The sequence below is a fragment of the Topomyia yanbarensis genome, chromosome 3 (assembly GCF_030247195.1).
Source record: "Topomyia yanbarensis strain Yona2022 chromosome 3, ASM3024719v1, whole genome shotgun sequence".
NCBI lineage: Eukaryota > Metazoa > Arthropoda > Insecta > Diptera > Culicidae > Topomyia > Topomyia yanbarensis.
In genome coordinates this window covers 417,082,159-417,102,695 of record NC_080672.1, presented here as the reverse complement: position 1 = coordinate 417,102,695, position 20,537 = coordinate 417,082,159, and the positions used below count along the sequence as shown (strand labels likewise).

Genomic DNA, 20,537 nt, shown 5'->3' with positions numbered 1-20,537 from the left:
CCAACACCCCTCAGGATTAATGGAGGTCGATTCGAACATTTCCCTGAATGATCAACTTGATTGTATGAATAATGTCAATGAATCGTCTCTTAAACACAAATTATATCCAATAATTTCAGCCGACCTCTCGGTGGTCTACTTACGGACCAAAAATAATTCTTTTGATGTCATCGATGTATCGTGTAATCTGATTAAACTTTTCTTGGCGTGGCTGATATCGCCACTGTCCGATCAAATGATCTTAGGTTATCTATGGGCGATCTGGGCCAGGCAAACAAAATGACTCGCTGCGAGCTTTTTTTCGAAAAAGTATCGTGTCTACACACCTACCAAGGAAATAGAGATGGATGGTGTAGTCTACGACATGGGGATTAATTGCGAAGATCTGCTAAAGTACGGGGTCGGTTCCTTTAAGAATTCCTTGCTTCAGTCAGTGAAAATTCTGCAATTGCGAGCAATTGCGTTCAGTGAAAATCGCGGTGAACAAAAAAAAACTCATTCTCCATCAACCTAATTTCGGGTGTCTTTCGCCGGGTCTATTCTTCCAAATTTTGCCCTTTTGGATCGGGTTCGCCTACCTGTTCGTTTTTTCGTGCCGCGGGTCATGAACTGCCGTCGTGGCAAACATTTTGGCTACACAGCTACACATAGTAACAATAAGGCACAGTGTTGAAAATGCGTATTTGGAAAGAATCATGAGGATAATTGGTCCATTATTAACTATACAGCTTGCCTCGGACGATCCCGTTGATGAAACATCTTATGTGCCTATAAGTTTGCGGAAGAGGAGAATAATTTAAGTTTCCTCGTGAGGGTCCGATGATAGCACTAAATATAATAACTCAAGGAAGTGCTGTTACAAAACCGAAGCATGTAGCACCTGGTCTCGGAAATCTTAGAAACGAGCTGGAATACCCAGTACTTCGTGGAATCCAAAGCCCCAAGTGTCCCTATATATCAGCCAGAAATTCAAACTAGTACTGGAGAGATGGGCTTATCTGATATCGTGAACTCGATATTAAAATTTTTCAAAACATTTTCGATCCTCTTAAAAATATTTTGATAGTTTAAACAATTTGATGCATTTACATTTTACGAAAATTTCTCAACTCACGACCACACCTTAACTTCCACGATTTTAATATAATTCGTCTGGAAAAAAATCGCGGGTTTTAGCAAACGGGTTTGTTCGGATTCCATCTCAGCACAGAAGCGCTACACCAAAACACCGGAACCGACAGCATGAAGTAACAAGTTACTTTACGCTTGTCCGGACATGCCGTAGACTCAGGTGATTCGCATTTCTAATGCCAAAAGACCCTGACTCCTACGGTAGCAGACAAAAAGTTAAGTCGCCGGTGAGCTCTAAGCTTGCATATATGATCCTTCTACGCTTTTCTAAACTTTCTCCCTTCAACACCTTGCTCTCCTTTGAGTACTATGGCTCTAAATATTGAAAAATATACTTCACCTTCCAGTCCCTTGCTAATTAAATGCCGTAAAAACTGTTGAAAAAATTGCCTGACTCTGCGAGAAGGCGTTTGTTGAACTCATCATTGATGGCAACATAATCACTCATGATTAATCATTACCATCCAAGAACGAGGAATGGCCTCCGATCACAACTCGTATCGACCGATTGCAATGCTGTTCCGCCTCCACAATTGAGTTTAAATGAAAGACTTTTTGTCAGATATACATTTTGGCTCCCGTGAAGGGACGAACTTGCGTTGTCTTGCGTTGCTTTAATTTTCTTCAATATAATGAGGGCTCTTGACTCGATTACTTTCAATGCTCTTTCAAAGAAGTTGCCCCAGCATGGTCTTTCACCAATTTCAAACAACTATTTGCTAAGTTTCTCGTCACAAAAACATATGCATTTTTCGCACAATGCTTTGACAACAAGACGAAATAGTTGCATGGGCTTCTGCTTCTACTAATGGGTCAAACTATCGCTCAGGTGTTGATATTTGAATATCTCGCTGTATGGTTCGACCCAAAAGGCACCTGGGAATGTCACATTAGGTATCTGAAAAAAGAAATGCTAACAAAGAATCAACTTTGTTCGTTCAAAAACCAAGACATGGTGCGGTTTCTGTTATTAACTTGATGATGAATAATACCAATTGTGTTCATTTCTTAGATACTTCTGATTCCACTACACAACCATGATAGAAGAAATGCATGATATACCTGATAACATGTGTCCGCAAGCTATCTCAACTAGTTTTTATAACAAATTCCAAGAATTTGTCTGCAACAAAATATTTTTTCCTGTTGGAAACTCGACAAGTCGCAGAACTAGCCGCTATTCTGTATACCTTTGGGACACGTGACACTTTGCCCAATAACAGATGGCCTAAGTTCTTAGAGGCCTTCCGTTCGATGAGGCGAGGAAAGCATTTTTCGTATTTCCTGGGGGGGGGGGGGGAAATACGGAAGCTTATAAGTGCTTTAACTGAAAAATAAACTCAGAATACCTCAGTTTGTGTCCCTCCGCATCACTTCATTCTGAGAAACGAGAAAATGGACGCTTTAGCTAATGTTAGAAAGTGATATTTATTGAAGACCAATTAGCTTCAACGAGCTGTTTAGTTATCGTTAAGGTATCGACAAAATCTTGATTCAAAGAGACGGATGTGGATCGGTATGGCCCGAGTCATTTCAAATCACTGTACGTTAGGGGCGCATCTCCGGCGTATTGGACTCATTAAAAGCGGCTTTTACGCTTGTGGCACGGTTACCGCGACATCGAACATGTTGTCTGGTCATGCGTTGATTATTGTGGTGCAAGATCTCAGTGAAACGGTTCCTATTCGAGTCCGACGAAAACCACTAAACCTTTCGGTTCAGGATGTGTCAGATATCCGTGATCTCCCCAATGCGACTATTTTTAAAAAGATTTAAAACCCTAATTTAGTTATCTGCCATTTTTCCCTCTACTAGGTTGACGAGTTTGACGGCATTGCATACTTCATCAAGCATATTTGTGCATCAATTTTAATGAACCTCTGACAGACAACCGCTTTAAGATCGTTATTACATTACGTCTAGATAGAGGTGCATCGAGGAGACCGAGAGGGTTATGGGCCTTTTTTATATTGCGTGTTTTTTCATACATTTTTTCATCATTTTCATGGATTGACTTTCTGTGGGCTGTGTTTACAAACATTGTTCAACAGCTTAATGGCAGTGTTTGTGAGCATGGCTCGCAGTGGGAATTATTGCGTGTCGATTTATCGGTCAGCTTCGTCAACGTGCACAGGCGCATTAAAAATATAATAGTTAAAACCTATTAGTTGTGTTGTGTTGTAATAATTGTAGTTTTTAGTACTAGTGTACGATTGTTATGTGCTAGTCGTATGTCTATCTGTGTATGTGTTCGTCTGAGGATTTGGGTCAGTTGGGTCAGGGGATGGATGCAGATCTAGTGTATATGATTGAATAGTGGGCAATCCTTCCTAGGACTCGTTAGTTACTTTTTCCGGTGTTCAGTTCGTGCATTGGATTCGATTCATTCGGGAAGATCGGTTTGGAGAAATTAAGGCACGATTAATTTACCGACGCATGTGAATCATCCATTTCCGGCCATCATAGCATGATAAAATTCTAACAGAATGCAATTGTCGTTAATGGCAAATAAATATCATTTGCTGGCGTTTATACGAGCTCAAGTAATTTCGTTGCAAGTTACGTGTGTTCTTTTCTTCTACTTCATTAGTCTGTTTTTGTTGTACTTCTATTAGTTTGCTTTTCCACTACTCATGAATACCAAATATAATATCGGTCAATTTAAACACTTCTAATAAATCTATTCGCATCTCTTTTATTCTTTATTGTAACATATGTTACCTTCTATTACTACATCCTTAAATTCATAGTAACACTCACTAACACAATCAATGTCATATTCTCTCATACACACTCACAATCTCTCCCATTTCAAATATACAAACGCTCGTGGTATTCACGCTAACACAAAACTGGTCACAAATGCAAACATTGAATAGCACTCATGCACACATACTTAGGCCCGTGATATCGCCAACATTAAAAAACCCCTGTAATTAAGTGAACGTTTTAGCACCTATACATTTACAAACGCGGTCTCCAACCTCAACCCACCGCTCGCGCGATCATGAATCGGTCACGTCTGGAAGTCTCCCCTTGGTCCTAGCAACCTAGCATCATGCCTTCTGTTGGACCAATCAAATGACGCCCATTTTCACCAGACCACACGTTCTATGGCGATATGGGCGGAAACTCTATTGTAATGGGGAAACTTACTCTCCTCTAGCATCTGTACTATGCACTAAAATTTAAGTATCAGACTCACTGTCCGCGCGCGGTCATCCAAGGACATACGCGAATATGCGAATGCACACACGAAAAACCGATTTTATACATGCTAAGTTACATACACGCTAGCACACGCGACTGAACACGTTAATGTACAATCACTCGAGCCCTTCGCGATGATACACGCGATCGTGAAGTCTGTACGTCCGCATCTCTCTGAAATGTACAATGAATACCATGTTCAGAATCACGCAATTGTCCTTAAGCAGTGTTTTAGTGGGCGACATTGCCTGTATCCTCTGCAATTGTGTGTGATTCTGATGGGAAGCCCTTCCGAGAACCTAGCTCTACAGCTCCAATAGGATAACTCTCGAAAAAAAATATTGCTTTAAATAGATTTAAAATTACAAAGCCATTGCTCTAGTTATTTCTCCCTGGTTTTTTCATGGTTGATGGATGCGAAATCTTAACATAATCTAGAGTATTCCGTCACTCTTCGTTTGGGCATAAGTCGCAAGAGCTTAACTAACTTTTCCCTGGGAACGCAATCTTAAGAAATTCGGAAAAATCTAACACATTTTATTGATTAATTCGCTTTATTTTTACAAAACGATGAAACGCATTTCAACGATTTTTTCCGCGTAAAAGTCAATAGAAAAAAAAAATTCAAATTACGTGAAATTCATCGAAACTTTTACTCGACACATTCTTTCAAATTAAAAGTCAGTGGAAGTTTACACAAAACTCTTGGTTGCCAAAACTAATAAACAAAATAACTTAGTAAACCGTGCAACCAGATTTGATCTCATTCTCCGCATGTTAATTTTTATTAACGTGACATTAAATTTGTTTTCATTCGTCACATCATGTTTTTATATATTATACCAGCGTCTTTAAATTTGATCATCCCTACGACAGCAACTAATATTAATTTCCACAAAATCATTCCTGAAATGCTGCAAGACGACGGACGGCACAGCAAGTGCGGCATATTTAACCCCTACGAGCGGGAGACAGAGAAAGTTCCACCCAACCGAATGAGATGGCTCATACCGAGGGTGAGTGAGTAGAGTACGGAACAGGCAACGGTACCTAAGTGTTGTGGGATGAAAGATTAACTCCTGCCAAGTAGGTACCTACTGAAACAGAACATATCTCCAGGCACCAGCTCGGAGGAAGTCGTATGTAGTGTGTGTTGGTTGGAACGCGTTATGATCACAATGAATGCGGTTAGCATTCGCATTAAGAGGGGTTTGGGTAATGCCGGCAGAAGGGAGGAATTAATAGTACCATATGCACACACGTGTCAAAATTAAAATCGTTCTAGCTTGTAGATAACACGCGAAGCTGGCGTTATATTATTAAAATTTTCGTGTAAACGTGAGATGGGAAAACATTCTTCCAACCGTTGAAAGCATTCGTTCGTGCTAATTATAGTTTGTTTATGTTTAAATCTTGGAATTTAAAAACATGTTTAAACAAAAACAAAATTAACTAAAAGCTCCAATGTACTAATCCAATCCATGAATCAAATTTTCATGTCAACACAATTCAGAACATCGATTCCACTTTCGCGATTCTTGAGACGACAGCAGCACAGTACGCACACACAAATACATAGCCGTATTTCCACACCAACATCCGTCGCCTAATGGGAAATCCATAAATATGGTTCCCTTTCTTAAATCTGCACACGCGACGCGAGCGAACGCAAATCGTATAGTCGTCCGTCACTCGTGACTATCACGTCGCTGCTGACAGGACACGAAGTACGGTCACTCATGCTCTTGCTTGATTTATGGCACTCAGTGGCACTTGCACCACTACACAACCAGGAGCAGATCGGAAAATGAGTTACCATTTCCCACTCGGAAAAAGAGGGTGGTATGCTGTGTGTGCAGAAAACATGTCGTCTAGGCCTATGCTGTTCGGTTAACGATGACTAGGATTGATGTTCTAGCAACACTGTAGCAATGAAGCACATGCTATCGGTTCGCCTGCTGAGCGTCCCATATTTAGGGAGTTTCGTTCCAAACGCCTAAGGATACGGATGTGTTGCTCGTTCCGTTCTATTCCTACTTCACTGCACTTGGGGGTCTGCAGGAATTTCGACGATTTTCCGCGTGTGAGTGTATCCATTTCGGTTCGGGTGCTTCGTGAGCGACGGTTACTCGTAGCGCTGGTGGAAGATGACGATGTTGACGTTCTAACGCTGCTAGTACTGTCGGATGCTGTATTCTCTTTGATCTCATCTCGTCCTTGTCGTCGGGGTGTCACTGTCACATCTCCGGCTAGTCTGCCTCTTTTATCGTTTGCGATTGTGTGTGTGCGGGTTGCGTATATTTTGTGCGGTTCCGATATCCTGCGCCTTGACAGGATTGCAAAATTTGTGTAGACAAAATTTATCCGACGGCAGTAGTGGCTAAAAGAGTGTAGTCGGCTCTCGTTTGCCGTCAGTCAGTTAGCAGACAGTAGTGGCGAGAATTCGACGGGGTGGTTTTGGCCCCAAAAACTTTTGCTCCACCAAACAGAGTGAAGTTGTGTCCTTTCCGAATCGGGGTGCGGATCTCCGGTGAATCCGATCTGATCTCTAAGTGTGTGAGTTCATTTTTCTTCTTAAATCTCGCAGACCAGTTCGGCGTTGCTGTCAATCAATCAATTTTTCACTAGACAAAATAAATGCTCGTTCTAACGTAAATATTTTCTTTTGTTTCTACTGTTTACAGATGTTGAAAGGTGTACAAGCAAATGGATTATAGTTCCTGCTAAGTGATGTGTCAGTGATAGTGTTTTAATCTGAGAAAAAAATAATGAAAATCCATTAGGATTCAAGTCTGAGAAAAAACGGTGCATCAATAAACAAGTATCAACTGTATTTCATAAAGAGTCAAAGCCGATTTAGTTCAGGAATGTCACTAAACCGTAAGTGTTTTGTTAAATATCTTTCCCAAATAGTAGTAGTGTAGCGAGAGAAAACGCGTCGCCATTTGTGCAATTAGATTTTATTTGTTTTCCTTTCGAAACTGCTCCTCTCACCTAATAGTCCTTTTCGCGTAGTGTACATATTCGCGAAATATTCACACGACTGGGGATCCCTTTGCTGTTTGCTCTCGGGGATGTGGGATACGAAATCTACTCTGACACGGATTCGGTTTCATTCATGTTTTAGTAGGTTTCTTGTGTTGTGTTCTTGCCAGACTCGCGTCGCGTCGTCCCGGAATTATCGCGTAGAGAAACGGGTTCGTTTAATTGCTATCATTGCTGGACCGTTTAGAAAGCCGGTCGTTTTCGACGAAATGGAATAGCATGTGTTGGAACTTTAAAGCTTTTCTCTTTATCGTACGTTGTATTTAATGCAGTGATGATCCGTTTTTATCAGCCGCATTGCGTATTTTAGGCTGACAAATACTTTCTGTTTTAAAAACTAAGGGCTTTAAAATATTCTTTAGTCTCTAAACATAGCCTCATAACCCTTTTGACGGATTGACGCTAGCTAAAAAAATAGTTTTGCATAGATTTACTCGAATATGGCTTGATTCATCTTCTGGAGACCATTAAACGGAATAGTTTCGTCTATGTAAGGACAGTTAAAACTCGAAATCGTAATTGTGTTACTGCTGGCCAGTTGCACATCATGTTCCGTAGTTGGATTCACAAAGATCACATGAAAATGATTCACAGTTACATGTCACACCGCAATGTCCAAGGTACCCCAACGGAGTTCATAGTATTGTCAATACTAAGTTTTTCAATTTGAATTCAGCGTGCAATCGCTAGCTTGGACCGTGAGTTGTTCGAGCTAAGGGCCTTGATTGCAGTCCAACTATCGGAGCAGAAGTTTATAACTTTGCTGGACAAGCTCTGTTGAAGGACCGATTGTACCCCGCACATAATCGCGAAGATTTCTACTTGGAATACAGTACAGTATCTATCTAGCGAGCGATATCGTTACAATCTTATTTCACGACAGTAGACACCAGTATCAGCACGTCCCTCCATTAGAGAACCGTCAGCATAACAAGCAAGTTGTGTTTGTTGTTGTCTCTCCATATTGCCAGATAACAACTTCTCTCGAAAGGAAATCTTCACATTTCATGTTCTGAAAGGGAAACTAGCTGTGAATGTAATACGGTTGCAAGTAAGAATTTCCTCACCCCATGTAACCATTTGTGAACAAAGTTGTGTATGACTAGTAGCAAGATCAACATGACTACTGTTCCAAGGACCTGCAGTCTGTATGCATATAATAATGCTAGTATAGGTGAATATATAGAGGATTAATATTTAAAAAAGCCTCAAAATTGGGGATTGTGAATCCACCAGTCAATATAATGCGCGTTCTTTGCAAATAGTTGATCTTTGACTGGATCGTCATCACCACCCCCTTCTGTCACACACAAGACAACTGTATAACAGTATTGGACGCATAATTGCCCAGGGGCGGCGAAACACTTTACGCCCGAGTGGGTAGAAAGCATAGGGTGAGGGGTCCATTAGTAAGGATTATTTCCCTTTTCGCCATGCACACGCTTACATTACATTCATATAAAATAACGTTCGCTTATGCAAATGGAATTGTGGTGCATCGGTGTTTTCTAATGTGTCTAGTGCGAGATACATGCGTTGCGCACCTAAATTTTTTGAAATGGTTCAAAATTTCGAGTGGGTTATTACCCACTAGATTATTTTCGAGTGGGTAGTACTACCCATACTACCCACGCTTTCCGCCGGCACTGCAATTGCCGTATAAATCCAATAGATGTATTTGGGTTTGAGACCGCAAGTTTTCCCGAAAGTTCGCCTACACTGCCCAAAGATCATGCACGTGTTCTTAACTCTGGACTTAATGATAGATCTAAATACTGGTTGCAATGATTCGTCTTCTATAAAACAATATGAACAGACCAGGTTGAAATCAAATATAACTCCCACATACTTGACTTCATCCATACACAGCATATCAGAGTCAAAGAACTGCAAGGGACGAGCTCCGGATCTTATTAGATTCTTCGGGAAAAGATTCAGTGAAGTTTTGTTTGATAGTCGTCAACAAACTCGTAGGTTGGAAATCCAAGCTCATTGAGTTCAGGTTCCATAGCAAAGGTAACAATCAGGTTCCATAGCAAAGTTAACAAAACGCTACTCTGAGAACAGCCTGAATTTCCGTCTGTCTCAGTGACGAGTAAAGAATGCGGTTACTAAGCATTGCGTTGGTCAAACCACAGATATATGCAGATACTTCATGACGCGCACGTTAAATTCACCTTCAGCATCAAGGAATACACATCCGAGCTAGATTACTTGAACAGGAAGCTTTTTCAATGTTATAAACATCGTGAAGCAGAGTGATCATGGATTTCCCACACTGATATGCTTGTAACATTTTATGCATTGGATACTCAACTAAACTTGCGTGAACGTGAACCGCGATACCACAAGAGTAGGCAGGGCGAATGACCCCAAATTTGTGACAGATAATGCAACTAATACTTTACCGCCACGGAAGAGGACCTCAACACTGCGTCAATAAGATCTGGCAGCTTGGCAGTTTTTTTATTTTTATTTATTGTAAAAACATAGAAGATCCACGGCTTAGTTGTGCCAACGCATTGACCCGTGTCAAATAAACCTATTAAAATTAGACATGTTTGAATAAAGCTGTCCACTGCCCACTAGACCGATTCAGTGGTAACTAATGTGCGTGCTATAGGAATGGGCGATGTCGATGCGATTTTATCAAAATCGATTATTTCAGCTTAGAAAATCGATTTTTTGTATCCGATCTTTTCGGTTCGACGTGTGACAACATCGATTTTATTGATTCAATAAAATCGATTCGGTTGAAAGTGATTCAATAAAATCGATTTGGTGAAATCGATTTTTCTTTCAAAATTCCCATTGAAATAAAATGCGTTTTTTTCCACAATCGATCTTTTTGCCTCGAAAAATCGATTTTTGCATCGATTTTTCCCGGTTCGATGTTTGACAACATCGATTTTTCAGCATTAAAAAGATCGATGTAGCAAAATCGATTTTATTTTTCAAAATGCTCGTCACTAGCGTGCTAACGCCCACCAGAATGAATCTGTGAACATTGTCCAACTTCTGATTGGTACTACCTGTACCGTGTGTGTACCGAAAAGCCAGTTGAGAACCTTCTTTACGTCTATCACATAAACACTATCTCTGGTTTAAAAAAAGTTGATTTAAAAATCTTTCGAAAATTTAACCTCGTTCAGACTAGAGACAATAGTGCATAGGTTTTGCCAGTCATTCCGTTAACCCTTCGGAAGTCGCGCAATTGGCTCACTGAACGAGCAGCCGCAGCTGCTCTAAGACGATTTCGCTAGATTTTCAGAGCAGCGTGCACTCAGTGCATTAGCGCGACTACCGGAAGGTTAACCTAAAAACCTTGTAGCTATCGCGCTAACGCAGGCTAACAAGTATTAACTCTAGAACTGAAGTTATTGCAATTAGTTCAATTGGACTCCGATGGAGCAGTGCTGCCAGGGACATATTACGTTGATGATAAAAAATGTAATTTTGAAATAGCTTCGTTATTTTGCTATATTATTGAAAAGTGATAAAACATATCAATATTGACTGTCTTCGACTACGTTTTTCCGCACAATTGGACTATTGAATTGGTAAAAATTGAGCAGCTTCTAGCACTGTGAGAGAAGCACCTATTTTATGTTTTAGTGTTTCCGGATGCCACCATTTTCAACGAAAAATAGTTTATATATAAATATATAAATAATGAACTATACTATATGAACTATATGTTTGTAGTATGCAAAACACTACATAACGTAAACATTTGAGAAGATACTGCGTTATAGAAATAAAAATACAGTAAGATCCCGTTTTTGTCACGTTCCGTTTTTGCCAACAAAAAAGTTCCGTTTTTGGCAACATCGTTGTTGTACATAGTAAATTTAAAAAAAAAATGCTGAATACACATTTTGTTGTAATAATTGATATCACTTTTAACTTTATTTCCAAACATGAGAGTCATACTTACTATATTGTACGGGGTGGGCATAGCGAATAAAATTAAATTTGCTGATTTTTTTCTATCATTTCATTCCATTTCACAGATTCTTATAAAAGTAATGTTCCTGTAACATTTATGATGTCACAAATTGAAAATGAAAGCTTTTAAAGTAAGGTACCATTTTTGGCACGGATCCAGTTTTGGCACACACTATAAAAAATATATTGTTGCCAAAAATGGAATCCTACTGTAATTGTCAAAAAATTGCACCCATAAAACGGTTTATGAAAGACCTGTAATTATTCCAATTAGAGTCTTTCGGATATATTTTTTATTTATTTATTATGGTTTTAACCTCAGAGGTCATTCACCTTTTTTGGAAATGATTCAATTGTAATATAATTACAATAATTTCAATGTTACAATTGAAAAACACGAAAATTATTGCTGCTGTCTGTCTTGGACGCACTGATTTCCGCTGCGTGTGAGGCTTTTCTTTCTTAATGGAGAATCAATGTCTGTTTTGTCCTCTGCTGCTTGTAGATCGTTCCGTCTGCCTTCTACTTTGCTAGCAGGTACCTTCATGCATTGTCGCTAGAGCAGTTTTGGTTTTCACTGTTGGATGTCTTACGACTTTAGTTTTTGTTAATGACTTTTGTATAGGCATCAACTTTTTTAACGTCGCTAGGTTTGTTAGGCGTTGGTTTGGGGATATCGTACAATATTGGTTAAAATTATTTTTTGGTCAGCTGTCTGTGGTGTATCGCCGGATATCAGAGTCTGTTTGGTAGTTTTTGAAGGGTCTACGGAGTCAAATAGCATCACAAGAAAATGTTCGTCAAAATTCACCCATTCAACCGATCGTTTTCAAACTTTTAAAGGAATGAATTTATTGTACTATTTCATAGCCATATCTAGATGTTCGTAGCACTGCTCATATGGTTTTGTACAACGTGTGAGACAACTTGAAATCCATTTTTCCTCATTTCTGCTTCCGATTTTCTTTGGTTAGAATTCTTTCGGAATGCCTGCTTCGTGATGACCCAATTTTTCTCAATTGGCCGAAATTCCGATGCGTTAGGGGGATTAAGATCCTTTGTAACTAGCTTGACCTCCTTAGCATTGTGTTACTTCAGAACATCTTTTGAAGAAGTGGCATGAAGCTGTATCTGATCAGAAAAGTGTCGTGTGACCTCAGAACGCGAAGTAGACGCTTTTGGAGGCATTATTTCAAGCATACCTGCCGTTACAGTTATCACGAAAGGATTGCTTCGATTTCCACACGAGCAAATTGCTTGCCAAATCGTGAATTTTTTGGCAAACTTAGACATTTTCAGCTTTCTAACTTACTCTGAGATGTCAAACTTATGACGAGTAATGAATAAAACTTAGCTTTATAATATGTTAAAGGAAGTAGATGTACATTACATTTCGTTCAAATAACAGCTAGGGTGGTTCTCATTTTAGCTAAATCTAAAGCTCAACTTTTAAGGGTTGGAGATAGAGCTTGACTGTATTCAATGAAGTTATTGTTGTTGCTTATTGTCAGGCTTCAACCCTGAGGGTCATTTGCTTGCAATGAAGTCGTAGAGCTACACATTTTGGACAAATTTATTGAGGACACGCAAGCTTCTTCATACTTTTCAATGCACGAGAAATCCTCGATTTACTCGATAAATAAATTATTTTTAGTAAAAATGGTATATAACTTTCTAACGAAAGAAGCTATATATTCAGTATATTGAGACAAGCTGCTTTTCTTCAAAATATCTGAAAGTACTTCTAAAGTCGTCTTAATGAAAAGTCAAAACTGTAAAAATTATATAAATCAAACCATTTTTAAGGAACACCCTAATTTTTGTGGGTAATTTTCTTGTAAAATGAAGAGAGCAAGACATAGAGCTTCAGCATCTTTGACATTTTTTTTTAAATTTGATTTTCATTAATTTTCTGAAAGACTTCGAAACTCTATCTCGAACCATAGAATAGTAAATTTTTAGATTTTAATAAATTTAGAGCCACCCTATTTAAAGTAATGGTAAAGTGTAAAATTTTATCACGAGAACGAAAATATATTTTTATATAGTCCAAATACTAAGGGTCAATTAATGAAACACCAAATTTTCAATCTAACTTCGGCAGTTTGCAGAGTTTTTGAAGGCGAACATTTTCTTCTAACATAACTCTTACTTCTATTGTTAAAAAGATATAAGTACTTTTAATAAAACAATGATAGTTTACAAAAATTACAACAAAAATACAAATTTTGATCCTAGTTGATATTTTTCCTTTTTTATAGCATGAGCTATTCTTTAACTAATGATTGGACTGATAAATATATTGATAAAAATCAAGGATGATTTTGGATTTGCAGTAAAATACGTAGACTTGTGAACCATGCGATTTTCTGTTTAGGAGACTTTTCTTCTATTAAATATGATTTTTTTCCTACGAGTTTACAAAGTTTTAATGTATAGATCGTTTACTGCTATTAGTTATATAGAAAATTGCATTGGAAGGCTTGTGGACGTGAAATTCAATAAACCCCACTATCACCAAAGATATCGTAATAACAAAACACGTGTTTGTTTTAAAGTTAAAATACGTTTAAAATAGTATGAACTTTACTACAATAATCAACAATTTGGTAATAACAAATAAATATTAGGCGGATTTTTATAAAGAAATTATATTTGATTTTTGTTTGTTTCGATCATGGATTTGTAACAAATGAAAATTTTGATTTAACTCAACAAAATAACTGTTGAATGAAATGCAATTCGTTGTAAAGGAATGCGGAGTAGCAAAGCTTCCGGGGAAATTATATTCTTCGTAATAAATTTCAGAATAATGGAGTAGAATGAATGGAACTTTATTTAAATCCACATATAGTAATTAGAAAATGTACTGTCACTTCTAGGATTTCAATTTCCGTGACAATCTCCTGAAGGTTTTAATTTAACCAGTACCTTATGTTAAATCCCTTATTATATTTGAGGATTCATACTCCCAGATAAAATTTGTCAGCTTTCTCTATTCTTTTTTCCTTTTTTATTTTGACTATATGTAGTCACATTTTCTTTTTACATTCTAATGACATTCAATTAGCTAGAGATTACTGAGTAGGAAAAGTTATGAAAATTTAGAGCCATAGTACTCAAGTGAGAGCAAAGATGTGAAGTATACAGATCGAAAAACTAGAAATGACAGTGTCATTAGAAGAGGCTTAATACCTTACGGGCTTAACATTTGTCTTCTGTTGATGGGGTCGAGCTTAGGCAGCATAATTACGAATCAGTCAAGTCCACCAACATGCCTCCTGGTAAAGACAAACTTGTCCATCTTTACCATGAGAACCGAAGACTTTCCTGATACGACTAAGAGTAAAAACTAATTTGCATAACGCATTTACATCAATGAAACCTTTTTCGGTTGCTACACTGTCCTAGTATATCAGGCGAAACCATTTTAATGTGGTTTAACCGCATAATCGGGGCGAAGGAACCGAAGCGGTGCAAAGCTGCTGAGGATTCGCTGGATGAGGTAGCCGCCGACGCGCCATTGGAGGCGGCGGCCCCTCGCAAGTAAACCTTACTTAAATCTAGGTACTGTGAATTAGGATAGGGCCGACTGGGCGGAGCGTTCGAAGGCCAAGAGTCATTCGGCCGAAGGACATTAAGCCGACATTAGGTTTAATGTCCTTCGGCTAAATGACTTTCGGCCTCCGGCCGAATGACCCAGTATCGCAACCAGAAACTCTTTTACTTTTTATTTGAGTGAAACTTGGTAGATTGGCTTGAGGGACGGGGCTGTTGTAGTCTAAGTAAATTCAGTAAAAAAGTCACATTGTTATTAAAATTGTGGCTATACAAAGAGTATTAGTAAATTCATTCAATTTCCATGTAGGGTAAGGTGGGGCAAATCCGACCTAGACATTTGAACAATATTTTCTTAAATTTTCTTGGGAAAATAATGAATTGAGCGAGTGACAGTGCAGCTTCAGAGGCACCTCTTTGAGAACTTGTTATGTATATCATATCTCAAAATCTACTAGACGAATCGTTTTGAAATTTTGCACAGTTCTTCACAATGTGCTTCAGGTAAAAAAAAAATCGCTAAAGATGTCCATTAGGCCGAATGGTCAATAGGCCAAATACCCATTAGGCCGAATGGCTATTAGACCGAATGGCTTTTGGCCAAATGATCAGTAGGCCGAATGGCCATTTGGCCGAATATGTGTGTGTGTCACTTATGTAATGGAATAAATAAATCATGTTGACGCCACATTGCTTCAAGTCGCGTGCTGTCCAACATTGCTACCGCTCCGTAGACTTAAACTAATTCATAGCCCCTATGTTTTGAGTAATCCAAACGAACGAGTCCACCTGACAAGGAATTCGATAAAGGCTAAAATATTATCTATCCTGAAATGTAATTAGTTTAAGCAGCCTCCATTGAAGTCAAGGGGTTTGTTCGTAAAGATACAACAAATAAACGAATAATAAAGTACACGCACACAAAATTGCTAATATGTCCGTAATACAAAAAAAGGTTTTCAGTACAGTAATGCGTATTTTAGGCCGCTCAAAATTATTTCATATGCTCGTCGTGAAAATAATGAAAATCTGCAAAAATAATATTGGACTTAAGTGTGTTTCTATAAATTTCGTCGTAACGATATCCCTAAAGCCTATTGTTAGATACCTAATAAGTCTGTTGGTAACTCTGGTTGCACAGAGAATCCTAAAATCTTAAATCGTGCGCGAAGCTTCATCACAATTTTAACTCGAACTCTATTCCCTACTAAAAATCTCCTTAGTCCAGTGATGTTTGTGGAGTGTGCAGTAGTATATAAGGCCTCTAGCAAAAATAAATGTCAGACTAACATTCCTTCTCTTTCCTGCTGCAATCTTCGTTCGGGTCTGGCCAGCACCGGTATTGATCCATGAAAAACTTGGGATTATCCGAAGTTGCACATGAAGGATAATTTGTCGGTTCCAGGTATGATATTGATTTTGTGTAATTTCAGCTAGTCCCGACCCGATCAATAATGGAGCAGCAACCAGGATTGGTCGCACAAGTTCAATGAGTCGCGGAAAGTATAAAGGAATGACGGTTGAAAAATTACCTTCTGCCGAAATTAACTTGTTCTTAAAATCCGTGGCTTGACACTAAAATGAAGAACACTTCCCAACCGTGTTGAAATTATGGACAAGTCCATTACAGAAGGACAGCCGGTAACCCTACATTTACTAAAACTAAAACTAGATTTTTCCCCATCACTTCGCATGAATTGAAAAACGGTTAATTTCCGAATTTTGAAAAAAAACAACCCTACGCCCAACATAAGCAGCTTAACGAAGTAAACAATTATTTGAATTCCCAGAAGATGTTCCCCTCCGTTTGCAATCCCATCTATCAGTACACGTTGTTGTCACAAATAACTTCTCCCGCAGTCACATACGTCACCCTTGAATGATGTCGGCCAGAAAAGTCAAACCATCCCTCTTCTCTCCAAAGTAGTGTGCGTGTTTTGTTTGCATGAATAAATCACTTTTACGCACCGATACCCTTACAGTCCTCTCTCTGCCTTAAGCGCGATTCAGACGATACATCAGCTTCCGTCAACGTCAACGGAACGTCACCGTTCCGTTAGGATAAGTTAAATACTTTTCTCTTGCGTCCGTTCACACATGCCGTACGTCAAAACGTTCCGTACCGTTGATGTTGTGTGTGAATGCCTCCATTTAACTGCATGTAACTTATCCTGACGGAACGGTGACGTTCCGTTGACGTTGACGGAAGCTGATGTATCGTCTGAATCGTCCTTTAACCAGCACAGATCATTTCCCTTTCGTTCTTCTCGTCAACGCTGCTGAAAATCTGACCTCATCAAAACAGGCAATCGGGTTGTGCTGCGGCTCGACTCGAGAGAAAAAAGAGGTGGGAAATTCGGCGTGCCGTAAACATCGATCGAGGTTTTTCTTGCTTGCGCTTCTTGCCAGGCTTGGGAAGAATAGAAAAGGAAAACATCCTACTGTGATACGATAAACGCAACTTTCGAATGGTGGAATCGCCTGCCTTTTCGCTGTTCTTTCGACAATGGATGGTTGGTGACTTTTTGTCGTTCACATCGGAATCTCTACCTGAGCTGAGGGCTCGTTACATTAGTGTTGATAGCGTAGTAGGCCAATCCAATAGGTTGGCAGGCAGGATGGATGGGCAAAAAATGACGATGCGATGCGTGAAATTAGTTCAGCGTGTTCTGAACTTAATTTTTAATGGGAAATTTTGACAGTAATGTCATACTGTTTTTATGATAAAGTTTGATGAATTTATAGTTAATTCATAGTTGTATCTTCTGGAAAGTCATTTAAATAGTTTGATTTATGTACATTCACTGCAGTCAAACCATCGACAAAGCAGTCGTCCATACCAAAGCGGTCACGGTACCACAGATTATCTCCTACTCTCGTATCTTCGTCATTACCAAAAAAACAACTAAAATCTGCCGTGACGCTATCAAACCGCCAAAAAACGTATATCCAATCGAAAAACGATCCGGGGCACCCACCGACTGACAGCGGCACCGTGTCCACCCGCACCGGCCGGAATAGGCCACCGCTCACTCGACCCATCGAATGTCCGTGTCATTGTGATTTCATTCCGCACATAAACATGTGCGCATCCCCTTGTGCCTCTCGCGGTCTGCTCCTTCCGCGTGACGACTATCCCCAAAATAAGGTTTCGCCCACAAGCTGTCATCGCCGCTGTGCTTGTTGTGTTAGGATGGTTCGTCGCTCTATCTCTCTTCGCATGAACCGTTTACAGTCAATTGCCGATATTCAAATTGCATGTCCAGAGATACATGTACCCTCGGTGGTCACGATTTGGTTTACGAGCGGTCGGCACTCGGGACTCAATGTAGCTTATTTACGTTGAAGGGGATTGGATGACCGATTTGGATGACGATAAAACATGAAATATGAGATGTTTCTATATGTCGTATGGGTCTGTAGCTTCCGTTTTACGATTAGTCTTTAAAACTCGGTATAGGAACTGATAAAAATATAGATGGAATATACACTTAATGATTTAGTTGTTTATAATACTATTTTTTATACTGAACAGAAGAACGCATATAAATCTTTGAATAAATATCTGGTGCTGGACAAATTGATAATGCAATGAAAGTTGCGACAAGCGTTGAAATATGTCTTCCTATGCGAAGCTTTCCTGTTCGGGCTCTAACTTTTCTCCAACAATGTTAGAAAGGTATAACATTAACTCGTGCACAGGCCTTCCCCTCTAAATCTCAGATTGAAACTCATCAACCAAAATAGATTCTGAACTAAAGTTGGCTTTGGTCAAATGCATTTTAAGAATTTTGAATAAGTGACTCTAAAAATAATGACAGTTTCATTGTTTTCTTTCATTTTACGACTGTTGAGAACTGCCGAGTGCGCCAGCATAGTAACCAAAGAAGAAAGAAGATTCAGTTCTTTTTTTGTATTCATTTAGATAAGTCTGACGCACAACACTGTGTTTCATTGTCACGCAGAACTAGAGACCCTGAAACACAAATGCTGTGAATGCCCTCGGTTAACAGCAGCATGGCAGTTTTTACACACAACAAGAGCTGCTATTTTTTCTGTTCGTCGCTTCAATGCAAAAGGTGCTTTTCGGGAATTTCGTTACACACCGGAATGAGACTGAGACGAATGGTAAACACAGTACGAAACTGATATTAAAAGGGAAGGGAGCAAATCCTTCTGAAATGGCTTGAAGGGCATTGCCCAAGCGGTAAAGATTAGCTGGTACCTGGTAGAATCATTCGCAGATCGATTTGGAATCCTAATTGGATTCGATATGGATTCCAGTTCAAAAGCAACAATCGTTTCCGATTCAATCGGTTTCGGAATCGGTTGTTACGTTTGAGATGGTATTCATACAGAAACCAGACAAGATTCTGAACCGATTTTCGAATGGTTTTACCGGTTAGCAACTGGAGACGGTTCTCGTTTCGGTTCTCGCATTCTCTCAACGGCTGTTAATCAGGGCCCAAAATTCTCATATCTATTCATTGAACGACCTTCGTCTTTTCCCTGTTTCCTTCGTTACTGGATGCATACAATACAAAATAAGGAAGACTTTCCTTCTTCTTTCGATACTACAAACATGAGTAGCAGTAGCAGTTCATGTTTAGAGGAAGATGGCATAAAATGCACCCCTAAGAGAATATTATTATAACTTAGATATAGAAACTGCGAAAAAATAACCGTATCTAAAAGATTCGATGAAATCTAAACAGTTCTTCAAAACGAAAATCATTCTTATATGCTCTAATAGTGCAATAATAGATTTTCCAAAAAATGCGACAGTACTATTTGGAAAGTATGATTTCTGTACCAAACAATACCATATTTACAGGTTGCGTGACGAATTAATCAATCTTATCTGCAGTAAATGTGTTATGATTTATTTTCCGTCGTAGGGGAATTGAAAATCATTTCATTTAAAAAAGTCACCTTCCCTTTCGATAACTTTTGCTAAACGATTACGGAAACTGTCGCAAGCTCGTTTTACTATGTTTAGATAGAAAGATGTCATCATCGCTTTTATTTTACTTTTGGACATTCTAAGTGTGGTGTGGCGGGTTCAATTGATATCCCGCTCTCACAAAATTATTCAAACTGCTCGGGGGCCAATTTTTCTTTTCTTAAAATGCCAAAAACATTTTCCCGCAAGTCATTGCTTCATTGTTGTATTTTCTTAGCATTATGAGCAGGTTCTCCGTTTTGTTGGAAGATAAAATGACGGCTAGCTGTGACCTTCTTCGTTCACGGCACAACCACGTCATGTAGAACCTTAAAGTATGCATAGATTGCTACCTTAAGTCCTTGATCAAAGAAATATGGATTATTACATCCCCCTCGCTGGAGACTGTCACATGAGTCGGAAACCTGGTTGACGATAGGAACCCGACTATGGTCGTGTGCAAGCCACCTGTCTTCCGTGTGTGAGACAGTTCATCACTTTTCCAATTATAACAACTATAATATATCGATCGAAGTATCTGTTTTACGACTGCTCCGATGTGCAATACAACTTCGGCGGATGATCTATTACTCTCTTGTTTCGATTTATTCTTGTTTACTTAATACTGTTTACAGCTGAGCTCTCCAGTGCTGCGAAATGTATCTGAATCATGTTCCGCAAGCATGAAAAATTGCTACCTCAT

The 20,537-nt window shown here is 39.1% G+C and overlaps 1 protein-coding gene across 6 annotated transcripts in view; it reads left to right on the top strand.

The window, feature by feature from the left end:
- The window catches only part of LOC131693500 (homeobox protein PKNOX1-like), a 252,461-nt gene that overhangs the window by 70,471 nt on the left and 161,453 nt on the right, over positions 1–20,537 (top strand). For 3 of the 6 annotated variants that reach the window (XM_058981362.1, XM_058981363.1, XM_058981364.1), the window contains exons 1-2: positions 6,335–6,897; positions 7,026–7,221. The gene's annotated coding sequence lies outside the window, so the exon portion shown is untranslated. Of the gene's footprint in view, positions 1–6,334; positions 6,898–7,025; positions 7,222–20,537 lie in introns of those variants that run through there. The other 3 variants (XM_058981359.1, XM_058981360.1, XM_058981361.1) reach the window with 2 other exon arrangements.